At 32.2% G+C, this 14,481-nt stretch overlaps 1 long non-coding RNA gene across 1 annotated transcript; it reads left to right on the forward strand.

Annotated features, from left to right (window-relative positions):
- Positions 1-12,708: 12,708 nt before the first annotated feature.
- LOC114750632 (uncharacterized) lies at positions 12,709-13,181 on the forward strand. Its single transcript, XR_003740681.1, has 3 exons — positions 12,709-12,758; positions 12,903-12,968; positions 13,119-13,181. It is a non-coding gene; the product is annotated as an uncharacterized LOC114750632 (long non-coding RNA).
- The last annotated feature ends 1,300 nt before the right edge of the window (positions 13,182-14,481 follow it).

A 14,481-nucleotide genomic window follows, 5' to 3' on the forward strand; every position in this document is an offset into this window, starting at 1 on the left:
TGAAAAAAAATTAAAAAAAATGACAGAAAAATACTTGTTGAATTTTAAAAAGATAAATAGGTTATGCTGACTACTTTTATAATGATTTTGACTACACTTGTATTGATTTTTACTACTTAACATTTGTCAAAATTACCTATTTGTCATTTTGAGATTTAACAGATATTTTTCTACCATTTTTTCAACGGTATACTTTATGAAAAAGTAGGAAAGAGATTGAGTAAAGAAACTATAGTTGACACGGTCACGCATGTCAAATTGCTATTATCTAAAACATTCGTAAAGAAGCAGGAAACCAAAGATAATGACAATAATATTTGTTTTAAGAGAATTGTCGTCCTCAGCTTTTTCATCAGGGTCTTCTTCAATTAACTATCAAAAGATATCCTAGCTGTCTACTAAACATCACAGCTCTAAAGATCATTTCAATAAATAATTTAAAAAAACAACTTTATTTAACTCAATAGTAGTACTTTAAAGCACCACGGCCAAAATAATTTTAAATTAAAATAAAAACGAATTTTTTAAATGCAAGAAGAAAAGTAGGAGGAGGAATATAATATTGAGAAGGAGAAAAGGACAAAGAAATGAAGGAGAATTCAAAAAATGGAAGGATGATGAGTTGAAGTATGAGGAATGTCTGATGGAAGAGGGTCAAGATACTTGTCAACCCCACCATCCCATTATCAAAGTCTTAATTTTTTTTTTTTGGTTTTGGGGCGACGGGACACAAACTCCACTATCTTGGCTTGGCTCCTACCAAAGTCAAATTCATCTTCTTTTTTTTTTGGTCTTTGTTGCAGGTTGGGATTATCAGTCATCACAATCATAATCATATTCGTCGTCTTTTCTAGCTGAGGCGTCTTCCTTTCATTTGTAATCTCATGGCTCAAATTCCACACACATTCTATTCTCAAAAGTATTCACCACTTGTCTGTTGGGTCAATGAATTGAAACATGGTCGTACTTAATTAGCGCATCACCCACATCCTATTTTCTAATCAGAGAGTAGCTCAATTAATTAATAGCATGTTATAAATATAATAATCTCTCCTATTCATAATATATCAAAGGGTTGGACAATTAAGTTCCAGAGATTAAGAAAATTAATTATATAGTTTATTTAGTTATTTGTTAAAAAATGTGTGTTGGCTGCTCTAAAATACCATATTTAATCATTTCTATTAGAACTACTTTAAATTCTTTTAGTATGCGCAATCAACATGAACAGTTTAGGGAGAAAATTTAAGAATACGTAAGACGGAGTGAATTAAAATCTTATATTTAGAATCAAATTCAATTCATCATCTAACTTGTGGATATTAACGAGTATAGGGATTACCACAAAAGTTGCGTTTGTGGTTCCTGGCGATTAGAGGATTTGGTAAAGATTATGCCTTTTTAATTATACGAAGGGATAAATATGATCAAAAGCGTTGTATCCCTTAACACTCGCTCAAGACACAAACATTAGAGAATTTTGACATGTTTTAGGTCGACTCTTATACTCTTTTCTTCGTTCCATGATTCTCAGTTTCTCACGGTCTTGTAATAGTTCTGATTTTTTTTCCTTTTAAAAAATAAGCATATACTCCTACAGTTTATTATAAACCACAAAACTCTTGGACAAAAAGGTTCGAGTAGTGTGTCTTATGGGCGGCCATTCAAATCTAAGAGCATAAACACACAATGATTGCGGAAAAAAAATAAATAAATAAATGCCATCGCTGAGAAATATATTAAATTCCGGGAAGTGTGCGTGCATCTAGCTACTCGTGTCTTTTAAATATTATATGTATGCCACTTTTGTTAATTTCTTTTGGGAAATAACTTTGTTCTTAAATAAATAAATAAGCTTGCTTTGTTAGGCCGTGAAAGAATTAGTATGAACGCGGCATTTCACATGAATCCAAGTGGAATTCTTAGTTGGTTTCGTTGCAAAAATTATGTGATTGGTGGGAAGAATATTTCGATTCCACAAAATAATGATGTTTTGGTAGGTACGCATAAAAAAATAAAGAAAAGAAAAGAAAGATAATAAAATTTAATCGGGAGGGAATATTTCTTGAATTAATTAGCAGTATATATAAAAAGCGAAATTTAAAGAATAGGCTTTTATATATCATCATACTCGTGTTACCATATACACACATTTTCTAAATTTGCTTACTGAGTCCCACAATTTGTGTCCCACGTGAGTTTGTATTCAGACATGAACAGCTATATTCATGTGTGTCTGGAAAGACAAATTAAATTATTGAAGTTAATTAAATGGTACACTTCATCCATTAATATATTAAGAAGTTAAACGCAATTTCTCATGTTATATATTTATTGACCAAAAACAGTGCTTGTACTTTTTTAAAACTAAAATATGATCATTACTGTGCACTTTAATTAAAAAAAATCATACAGGCTAGTAAATTAAAGATGCGCCCCTATTAAAAAAATGGTGATGAAGACATACATATATCAATATTCATGCAATATAAATTTTAAAATTAACACAATGTTCATCATATCCAGTTTTAATGAATGATATTATATAATATTTTCATGTATCAATTCATGATGTAATTTATGTGTGGGATCTTCAAGCTAAAAGTTGAGTTGGCATAAGAATGGAAATAATCAAAGTAGCTAGTATATAATACAGAAAAGAGAATGAGGTGTTTTTAATAAACGTTACTACATATATACCGCATCGGATCCATAATTATTAGGGATGGCGAATTCAAATGTTCTTTGGTATTTTGTGGAGGATAGGGATAATACAAGCACGCGCCTCACACAAAATGGGAAAAGAAAACCGAAAAAAGAAAAGCAAGAAGAAGAAAGGTTGAATGAGAAATCAAAATGGCAATTGGTTGATTCAAGTCAAAGTCTTTCATTGTGGAATTTAAACCATTCAATATGCTCCCAATAGTCAACCTCCAAAATTATATCATTTGACTTCTATTAAAAGTTTATGATTGTTGACTTATGACTAAGCACTGCCTAGCCCAAGATGCCCCACCACCACCAAATAACCCGTCCTATCAATATTCTCATTAACTACGACCACGTTTTGTGAAAATATCTTAGCTACTTAAACATCAAAATTAAAATTAATCAAGTCAATCAATCTTAGGGAGCTGGATTAATGAACTAGTTATTAGTAGTAGTCCTAAATTTATCTGTTAATTTAGTTACAGATAGTCCATTTGGTGTTTCATATTGTGTGATCAAAGCCAGAGGTATTAAGATAGTCTTGGCGTGTAAGGCACATATGTTTCAATATTTCAATGTGCCTCCTCTTCATCTTTATGGCTGACTTGAAGTTAAAATAAAAGAGCTTTATTGAAATGGAGGACATCGCAACGAGTCAAGCACGTCACCTGATTAACACAAAAATGATAAAATCTAAAGTAAACATTCTCTTATGTTCGTCGCCGATGAAATATTTAGATAGATCGAGAGAGAGAGAGAGAGAGAGTATGGTTGATGTTGTACCAGACAGCTTTGTTTTTGAGGTTTCTGATTCTTCAATTTGATCGTGTGGCTCTGTCCCCTTTCCTTACTGATCATGTGGAGGAGGTCACCACTCACTACTTTCTGTCCTTCACATCTTTAATGTTTTAGCTTTCCTTTGTCTCATTTTTGTCTCTTAGCACACCTCAAGCTTACTGCAATATGACCTCATTTTCATATATGAAAATGTGTGTTTGTGTGTGTGTCTGTGTGACTATGTGCGTGTGTTCCCACTACAATGAATATATATAGATTTCGACGGTTCAGAATGATTAGGGCAACATTCAGGCCTAAGTTTGCTTCCATAAATGTTTGTGTTTCATTATATGCATCGAACACACCTGTTAATGATTGCCAAAATTTAGCGAATAATAATGCATCAAATTAAAATAGTGGCTTTATGTAGCGTGCATGCAATGTTATGGATGGGATTTGTGGATATTGATCAGGAGATTTATCCCAGATTGTTATTTCTTGCCAGCCATTTGGCATTATAATTAAATAAGCATAATTATTACTCCCTCTGTTTCTTATTACAAGAGACATTTGATGCTTATAGCATATTCCTATATATAAGAGATACTTAAAAGTTGTCTCTACTTTTTCATATTGATTTCTTATTTTACCCATATTTATTGTCTCCAACTCACACTCTCTCTCCCTCCCACTTCTCTTTTTTTTAATAATTTAATTGTTCTCTCTCCTTATAAATGAGGGTATTTTTAAAAAAAAATTATACTTTTTATATATTAATTGTTCTTAATTAATTTTAACTGTTTTTTTATCAACGTAATTTAGCTATTCATCTTTTATAATAAGGAACAGAGGGAGTATATATGTGCAGGGGATGATAAATGATTTTGTTAATCATAGGGGAACCCTGAGTGTTGTTGAGCAGCTTAATTTGGTGACTTCCACGTACAGCATTAATAAGCTGTCGGCTCCCAAATATCAAACCCGTTTAATTATTAATTAATATATTTGTATTGATTTTATTCAGACAATCAATCAAACATCAGCTACTATTGGACAAAAAAATCTTATGAGTGTGTGTGTGCAGATCGGTTTTGAAAATATATATATCACTATATAATATCCTAATGTTTTTTTTTTTTTGGAAAAAAACTGAGATGTTGTCTTTTTGTTTGGGTTAGCATCAAGCATGCATATACACCATTATAGACACAGACTGCTTATTATGGATGTCCCATAAGCGCAATTAATTAATACAGATCTAGAAGGACGCTTGATCTGGTCCAATGAAGCTTTAGGATTTCCAGTGTTGCGGAACTTTGCCTCGTTATCATCTGATCTGCTGCAATCAAACTCATATACTAATAAATAATAATGCACCAAACACTCAGCTTTTACTCTTTCCTTATGAATTCCTAATGAGTTGCATTATTATAGGTGTTATATATAAAGAAACACTAGCATGATCGATGTTTAGTCCAACAGATTTTAAGACGAACCCCTGACATAATAAATAAGCAGCCATGATGTAATATATATCAAAAATATGCCCCCAGATTGCAACCATGGTTTAATGGTATTTTACTGAAATTAAACGCGTATTATTGGTGATAGGTTAATTATGGTAATTTTTTGGCCTGAATGTTAACTATGGTGATTAAACGTAGGAAAGGAAAGGAAAGAGTAATGAGTTGAGGAGTGACCCCCCCCCCCCCCCAAAAAAAAAAACTCATTGAGGAACGACGAAATTAAGCAGTGGTGTGAATAAGTGAGAGTTATAGCCAAGAAACCATATAGCCAATTTCATCTCCCAAACTAAATTATTTAATTATGCTCACTTATATAACTTTTTATCACGCAAAAAAATACTACTCCTCCGGTCCTAATTATAAGACCCAATTGACTTATTTGAGGAGATTAAGGAAGTAAGTTAAGTTGGTTATTTATATAAATAAGTGTTGTTATTCTTAAAATCCTTGCTAATTAAGTATTTGGCTAAAACTATCATTATTAGAAAGATTATCTTGAAAAAAAATGTATAAATATAAAAGAAAAAATGGATTGGGTCTTATAATTAGGACCAAATAAAAAGTCAAATTGGGTCTTATAATAAGGACCGGAGGAGTATATACTTTTTACATATAATCTTTTCTCAATATTGATTTTTTTTAGCTATAATGAGTTAATCAAGATGTTAAAGATTATTGTCTCCAGTCCTAAGTATTCTTCCAAGCCTAAATATAAGACCCATTTTACAGTGTAAATTTAGGACCGAAGGAGTATATATAAAAAGCAGATAAATGATTTTAAATATACGAATCTGATTCATTTTATTTTCTAAATTTATATTTTTTTAAATTATTTTTATTGATTATATATAATAAAGATGTTTTTATTCGGATGTGATTAATGCACACATAATTAGAAATGAAATTTTTAAAAAATTATTTATTATAAATAACTAAATTATTCATTACTTTTTAACATGTATAAATGAATTGTCTAACTACTTCCTCCGATCCTAATTATAAGACCCAATTAACTAATTTGAAGAGATTAAGGAAAGAAGTTAAGTTAGTTATTTATAATAAATAGGTGTTGTTTTTCCTAAAATATCCTTACTAATCAACTATATTGATTAGAACTACAATTATTATAAGGGCTACCTTGAAAAAAAATACATAAATATAAAAAACAAAATGAATTAAGGTCTTATATTAAAAATCAAAATAAAAATCAAATAAGATCTTATATTAAGAACCGAAAGTAGTACTATATAAGAAAATTTGTCATATTTTTAATTCTAGTGGGGAAGAAAAACAAGAGAACAGAGAGTACCCAAAATGATGGAGACGCGAGAATGGGATTGAGGTGAGAATATTCAAACTGAGGAGGGAAGGAGTCATTTTCAGGGCTCTGACTCTGAAGAGGCAGGGGAGGCTGAGGCTTCTGGGGGCATTCAAGTAGGTCCCACATGTCGCACACGCGTGCACGCCGTCCCGGCCCCACACGTTGACTCGTGTTTCAATTCCCTCATTATTTTCACGTACCGCATCACCACCACCACCCGCCTCTCATCTATCGTCTTTCTCACCTCACTTCTCCGCTCTACTTTTCTGTACTAACTTTTTGTCTTTAATATAAAAGTAAATTAGGCGGTTAGATTTGGTCATAATCATACAATTTTAATTTGTTTTATTTTTTAAGTTTATAGTTTTTTTAAAAAATATTTTTATTTATTGTAAGAATTTCTACCGATATTTATTAAAATAATAAACTTAACTAATTTTTTTAATGTTTTTTAAATCAGTTATCTGGAAAGGTACTCGTATTTTACTTTGTGCTATTACTATTTCCCAAATTTTTTTTTTGACCGGAATATTTCCCAAATTAACAACCATATTAAATCTCTACATGTAATCTAGAGATTAAAGATCGCATGTTCAAATCTTCGAAGAAGTATTTCTGCTTTCAAGATAAGACTGTTTATACTCGTCTTTTGCCAGAACTTGTTTAGAGAAACCTTATGCACCAGTTGTCTCTATATTAAATCGGACATCACTCAGCCATTTTTATTAATTCCATTATTTACTTTTTCATTTTTTATTTTTATTCAAAGTACTAATCTAATGCGCTAAGCTTTGGTTCTACACACGCACACACTTCCATTTGAGCAATTCGGGTCCCTTGTGAAGCCATTACCCAAGTTGTTGGCTGAGTTAACGTCATATCTTGGGAATCAGTTTCGGTGTTTGGTGCTCATTCTTTATAATAAGCATTATAATAAACTTATCAGATCTGAATCTTTAATATCTTATTTAAATGGTTCAGACTTGATTTTTTTTATCTATTCAAAATAATTATTTTAATATGTATGGAATTTAAAACAGTGATGATCTCTTAATTATCATTTTTTTCAAAAAATAATTTTTTCTATTTAAAAATAATTAATTAAAGATTTTAAATCTGAACCATTCAAATCAGATATAAATAGTCTAGATCTGATGAGTTTCTGGTGCTCATCTAAGTGATGAGCACAGAAACTGGTTCCTCACATCTTGTTAGACTTTTAATGTTGGCAGTCACATGGTCTGTTTTTTCAAATATATATATAAGTATTACACTAGTTTTTTTCCCCCAAAAAATTACTAATATAATTATACAGTGAGGTGAAAAATATGAAGGAAGACTCTTGGAAAAGTATGAGAATAAAGACGAAAATTACAAGAAAATGAATTGGCGTGGCGTCTGGGGGCCTAATAAGAAATTGACTTTATGCAGATGGATTGATGGGAAAAAGTAAACGAAAGAAGACGTATAAGAGTATTTCACCAACCTGCGACCATGTACATGTTTTTTCCTCTTGCCGTTGCGTACAGAATAAAAATGTTTACTTTTTGGGAGAATTTTGTCAAATGCCAGCCTCCATGCTTTCCCTTCCTTCCAAGACTTACCCGAGCCTAATTCCTGGCTGAATTTTCCATATACAAAATGAATTTTGAGAAAATAAAAAATATGAAAAAAGAAAGTAATGTTTTTATTATTAGAGTTTTTCGATATTGATGCGTTACAATTTTTCCCCATCTCACTTCCCTTAGGCATTTCTCGTCGTCCTTATAGGGTGTTTCTATGATCTGGAACCTTAAACAGTCGATTAATCATAACTTTTGAAAATAATTAATTAATTTAATTCTTCAGTTACAGGTTTTTATAGGGAACGTCTAAAGTGGTTGTGTCTGACTTTAATTTCTTATATTTAATTAAGTATAATGATCAGCATTCTGAAAATTGATACTCTGAAATAAATATGAATCAATTATATATAATTAGTGTGTTGGCCAAAAAAAAATACACATAATTAGTGGTGCAGAATGACATAAGGGCTTCAAATTGTGGTTTGACCCACAATATTCAACTCGGTTTTACCCGCCACAATTCAACCTTGTCATAATAAAGGCACGATTCCTAAAACAAAAGGGCATTAAAATGTCGTAATATAGAGTGTGCATATATATATATATATATTGATTATGATTCCTCAATAAATTTGACTACTCACGCCCAAAAAAAAAAAAAAACAGTTGCTACGACGTATGCTTACAAATTAAACTATGGTCTTTCCAGCCAGTTGTCCCCCTGCGGATACTCTATACCACAGTTTTTCATTTTCGGCTTGGTTGATGATGTATTTTAAAATATTTTATTACGACGCTTCGGTCGTCTGATCACTGCATATTTTAATTTATATTACTTACTTCTTTTTTTTATTTTTATAAATCAGAGTATTTTGAAATCGTTTTGGACATGAGAAGGAAAGTTCAAGTTAAAGTTCTTCTAATAAATACGTTTTCTGAGATTCAAACTTATGTTATCCTCTTTATAAGAGGTAAGATTACTTACAATGTCAATGTACTTTCGTCTAAGTTATATACACACACTCTGTGCCAGATATAAGACCTAATATCAAAAAATACGCAAATTAAGGAGGTATCCAAATCTATGTATTATTAAAAAAAATTGAACATAAGTATTAATTAATTAATTATATCTAGAAATCTGTATATTTAGGGCTCATATTTAAGAATGGAGGAAGTTATACACTTATGTGGTTATGCCTGATACAACTTATTATAGTTTTTGTATTGTTTATATATCATATATGATACTTTTGATTGATGATTTTTTTTTAAATTCGCATTTTATTTTTTGTCTCAACGAATATACCTGTGTTTTTATATGTCGAGAAATTGTAAATATTCAGTCGTTTTTTAATACATCCCCTAGTTGTATTTGTTTAATAACTTACATGCAGTTTTTAAGTCAGAGTTTTTGAGAGAGACAATAATCCAATTTAGCTTTTTGGATGAATGTTAAGGAGGTGAAGGTGATGCAACACATATACACACATATCAATTATTGTAATATTCACTAATTAAGAACATTAATTAAAGTTAAATTGTCGCCGGAAGATTCTATTCTATTTACTCCGTATTATTTTTAACTGAATTTGCTCTATATTTTGGGAGTTCAGTAATTGTTTAATCAATCCATCATTAATTTTTATTTTTAAAAGAAGCTCTTCAACTCCAATTATATTTCATTTGTTTTCACTAAAACATCCAATTTTTAATGCCTTTTCTGTAGTAAAAAATGCAAGTACTATATTAGGGTAGGAAAATAACTTTATGCTTTTCAGAGAGTTTATGACTAATTTGAGTTAAGGCCCCTTTAGTTTTTTTATTCAAAAATTAGTCCTTAAAAAATATATGATAAACTTTAATTAAGATTTTCGCAGATGACATATTGCTAATGTAAGTAATGCTGTCTCATCAGTATGACAATAATAACATTTGGTAAATAGTTATTGTTATCAAAATCGGCCATAATTCTATAATTGACTCCTTAATGAAAAAATTATAAGAATCTTGATCTGAGTTGATTAAGTACAACTTTAGGGAATTACAAACTCTATTCTCTCTGGGAGTGGAAATAGGTCAGGTTAGACCATATTTTATCCTTAACAAGCCAGGTCTGTTTAGCAACAAGCTGGCTTGAACCTGACCTGTGACTTGTTATAGGTGTTTTTTTCAGCTTGAGTCTGGCCTGGCCTAAGCCTATTAAACAACTTGTAATTTTAAAAATTTCAAAATGCATGGTAAAAAATACATAGACTAATAAAAAAAAGTAAAATATACATACTATATAATAATTATTTTTATTGTTATATTTTATTTAAATTTTAATCTCATAAGTAATATTTGAAATTATAATTACGGTTAATATTATTAAAAACAAGTCATAAGTATATATATTAAAAATTGAAATAAGACTAGATATAAGTACCAACTTAAAATTTAAATTAAGATAGTAAGCAGACCAAGCCAAACATGACAGGATTAACAGGCTTTGGGCCTCACCTCTTAGGCTAAATAGACCATCAAAGAGGGCTAAGTCTTTTTCTGTTTTGAAACAGACCAGGCTAAATATAGGCTAGGCTATAGGTTTTTAATAGATCGCTTGACCTGTTTTCACACCCCTAATTCTCTCTATCGGAATTTTATAATTGTTTTAAAGATTTTTTAATTTTTGGTTTGTTGCTTTATTGTATGTTCAATCTTCATTTTAAATTCGAAAAAATGTTTGACTTAATATTTGAATCCATTATAGTCTCTGTGTGTATATAAAATAATTTTTTTTGCCAACATGTATATATATATATATGTAATAATAAGTTAAAGGAGTGAAACTATAATAATTATTCTATGATTATCTACTCCCAATGTACGTAGAAAGCATGTTTGATTACCAATATGTGTTCATGGAGGTTTATGATACGCCCTTTTATCCTTTTTATACGATACTTTTATTCTTTTCGCCCAATGTAAGAAAAGAAAAGACTATTAGGGTAACTCATTAGTCTATTTAAAACAAAAAAAAAAATTCAATCTTATGCATATTTAAATTCAAGTTTTATTTTTCCAAAAAAAAAAAAGCAGCAAACATTAAAAGGAGGTAATATTAAAGGGACGTCCCGATGGAAGGAAACAAAGCAATTAGTTGAGGAAATTAAATAGCACCGATCAAACATTAATAAGTTAATAAAATTATTAAAAGTTAATTTTCAAAAGCATTTAATCTAATTATATTTCTTAGAGATTAATTTTAAAATAGTCAATTATTATTGATCTAAGTGCTGATGAGAGAGTGCAGCTTTCTTTTTAATGAGATTTGTAGAATATAATTGATTGATTGTTGATAGCAAACCAGCAATATTCGGCAGAAAATATATAATTGAGCATTTTAACCAAATAGAGTCAAAACTCAAAAGAGAAAGTAAATAAAAAAAGAATCGAAGAAATTCAGTTTTTTTTTCTTTGTTAAAAAAAGACGCTTTTAATTCTCCCGTCTAATCAAGCGCTCCCTGAATTGTCCTGTTGCCCTCATTCTCCCTCAACCTGTTCTTTCACTCTTCACCTCCCAATATAAATATTGCGAAGTTGCGAACCGTTTTAAATTCATTTTCTTCTCAGAAAGAAGAAGAATCTGATGCTCTTAAGAAGCAGCCACACCCACCACCATCTTCACTAACCAGCCATGGCGGAAGATCAATTTCAAGCCACTGGAAACTGGTGGGACTCAGCCAGAAACTCCAGGTTCGAAACTGAGGCTTCTCTCATCTTCCTCCTCCATCCCCAACTTCGCTTGGCAACATACAGATATGTCGTCTCATCAAGACCTCAAGCCAAGGTCTTCCATGGCGGCTTCACCTTCTTCCTCCGACCCCCAACCTGCATATGATGGGTTTAGGCCTCTCTTCCAACCTCTGGACTGGAATCAACCCTCCTTTCTGTAAGTGCAGCACTCCATAAAGATCTCCTTTCTTTTGATATTATGTTAATGATGGGTACGGAACTTGATTCCGTGAGGAAAAGTCTGTAACTTTGTGCATGTCGTTTAGCCGAGGTGCAGAGAAAGGTGGGGAGAGCAGTTTCTTGAACGCATCAAGCACGAATTTTCAGCAAGAAAGTGCCATGGGGTTGTCTCAATTCAGTGGAGGGACAAGTTGTTTTCTGCTGAGTCGTCTTCTTCAACGAACGAGTTCAAACAAGTAAACCGGGGTTTCTCTTTAGATCAAACGCAGTTTAGTCCTCAATATAGTTCTGGGGAAAGTACTGTAACCACCCAAGGCTTAGCATCTAGTACTAACTTTCAGGTGGATTTTTATGGCAACTCATCCATATTACAAGGACTATTACCACCTGATCATAATAACAATAGTCAAGTCCAGTATGATCATCACCAGAATCGCCAGATAAACTTTCCATACCAAACAAGCTACGGATTGAACAGTAACGATCAGTTAATGCCTTCATGGTCTAATAAAGTTCCTCAATTTCTGCGAGCTTCACCTCCAAAACAACAACCACCCCATAATAACAATCAGTTGCATTTCACAAACAACGCTCCTTTCTGGAACGCTTCTGAGGCCTCAAATATTAAGATGCTAGATCTGGCTTCTTTCCCTCTTTGCAACCTCCATTCCCTTCTCCAAGCTTCGATGTTCAATCCAAGGTATGGTTCATTACCATCACACTACTCTATAATATCTTTTAGTGTGTTTTTGTGGTTAATGCATTAATGTACCATAAACGTGAGGTTTTGCAGAATATGTGTGAAGTTAGGGAGTCGAGTAGCGTGGTGAAGAAAAGTGGGAGCGAGGCAGCACACCCAAAAGGCCTCGGAACGAAACACCGTCTCCTTTGCCAGCGTTTAAGGTAATCAATTCGTTTTGACAAGAAAGGACGTTTTATCTTATCATCATTGTTGCTGTTTCTTTTCTTTTTAAGATTTTGTCTTTCGTTGCATCTGAATCCATAAACATGGATATATGAAGCCGTAGTTCGGGTTTTAATTAACAGGTAAGAAAAGAGAAGATGGGGGACAGAATCACTGCGCTTCAACAATTGGTTTCGCCTTTCGGAAAGGTGATGAGAATGATCATTCATTTACTCCTCGCAAATTTCATGATCACAGAATTATATATATATATATATTTACATATACGTATACACACACACACAATTGCAACTTATATCAATGGGTTTTGAAATACTTTGTGATATTGTTTGTGCCAGACCGATACAGCCTCGGTGCTCTCTGAAGCCATTGAATACATCAAATTCCTCCATGAACAAGTGACAGTAACCCCCATTACCTATTACTGTGCAATTATATGATTAAAATAATAGCACAAAGCTTCGTCTTATCCTTACATGCTTTTCTTTTCTTTTTCTTTTCTAGGTTTTAAGCACACCGTAATGAAAAGTGGAGCTCCCATACAGCATCAACAGGTAATAATGATACTAGTTTTATAGTTAAATCATCACAACCTATAGAACAGCCGTGTTTATTTTACGTAATTTTTTTTTTGAAAATATAAATACAGAGTCCTGGTAAATCTAAAGAAGGCGACGGTGGGAAGCAAGATCTGAGAAGCAGAGGTCTATGTCTGGTGCCGATGTCGAGTACGTTTCCAGTGACTCAAGAAACCGCAGTTGATTTTTGGACGCCAACATTCGGAGGAACGTTCAGATAACTAACGGTGACAAATTGGTGCACGAAACTAGGACACAAATATCTTATCAAACCTGTTCAAGTTGGGGACGATAAGATTTTCATAACATCAAAGATAGAGAAGACACAGAAGCCCACATAAATTTGTAAAGTTGTCACCTCTGCACATCTGGCTAGAGAGAGAGAAAGAGAGGGAAAATATGATAGCAGAGAAGGAAAGGAGGAAAGAAAGATGAGATGACCCTCCAAAAGAGAGAGAAAAAGGCCATTGTTGGGCCAGCCGAATGCAGAATGATGCAGGGTGTGGCAAAATATTGGGACCAGCTGAACCATATTAGTTTGTAATAATTGAAGAATTATATGCTGAGGGTGGCAAAGTGTGATTAGGAAGGACAAGGTTGCTCAATGTAGGGATTGTTGTTAGACTAAACTAGAAGGAAATTTGTTGTTTGTAGGAGAAAACAGAGAGCTATTTTTTTTAATTCCATGTTACTACATATATTGCTAATATAGTTGGCACTGCCTTAAAAAAAAAAAAATCTAATCGAAGGAAGGAATTTGAGATATAGTATTCAATATAAGACTGGTTAGTGAGGATATGTTTTTGATTGGAAATCTCACTGATTTATTTATATCTTTAGAATATGTAAGTGGAAGTCAGAGGGTGGCCCACACCTTCTCTTTCCATATTTTAGTTTCAATTAACTTTCATGTACCAGAAATAATTTGCAATAAAATATATATCTTGCAGATGCTTTTCGCACATGCTTCTGTGCTTTATACCGAATGGTCACATAAAGGGTCTTCTATTGGAAGTATATGGAGGGAGGAGAGAAAACCCCTCGTTACTTTATCCTCTTCAAAATTCAGAAAAGGCCTTTCTTTCTTCTTTACTATATATTAATTATGCGCAATATTCTGTAA

The sequence above is a fragment of the Neltuma alba genome, unplaced genomic scaffold, assembly GCF_004799145.2.
Source record: "Neltuma alba isolate B1F8T4 unplaced genomic scaffold, ASM479914v2 tig00006579_pilon, whole genome shotgun sequence".
Taxonomy (NCBI): domain Eukaryota; kingdom Viridiplantae; phylum Streptophyta; class Magnoliopsida; order Fabales; family Fabaceae; genus Neltuma; species Neltuma alba.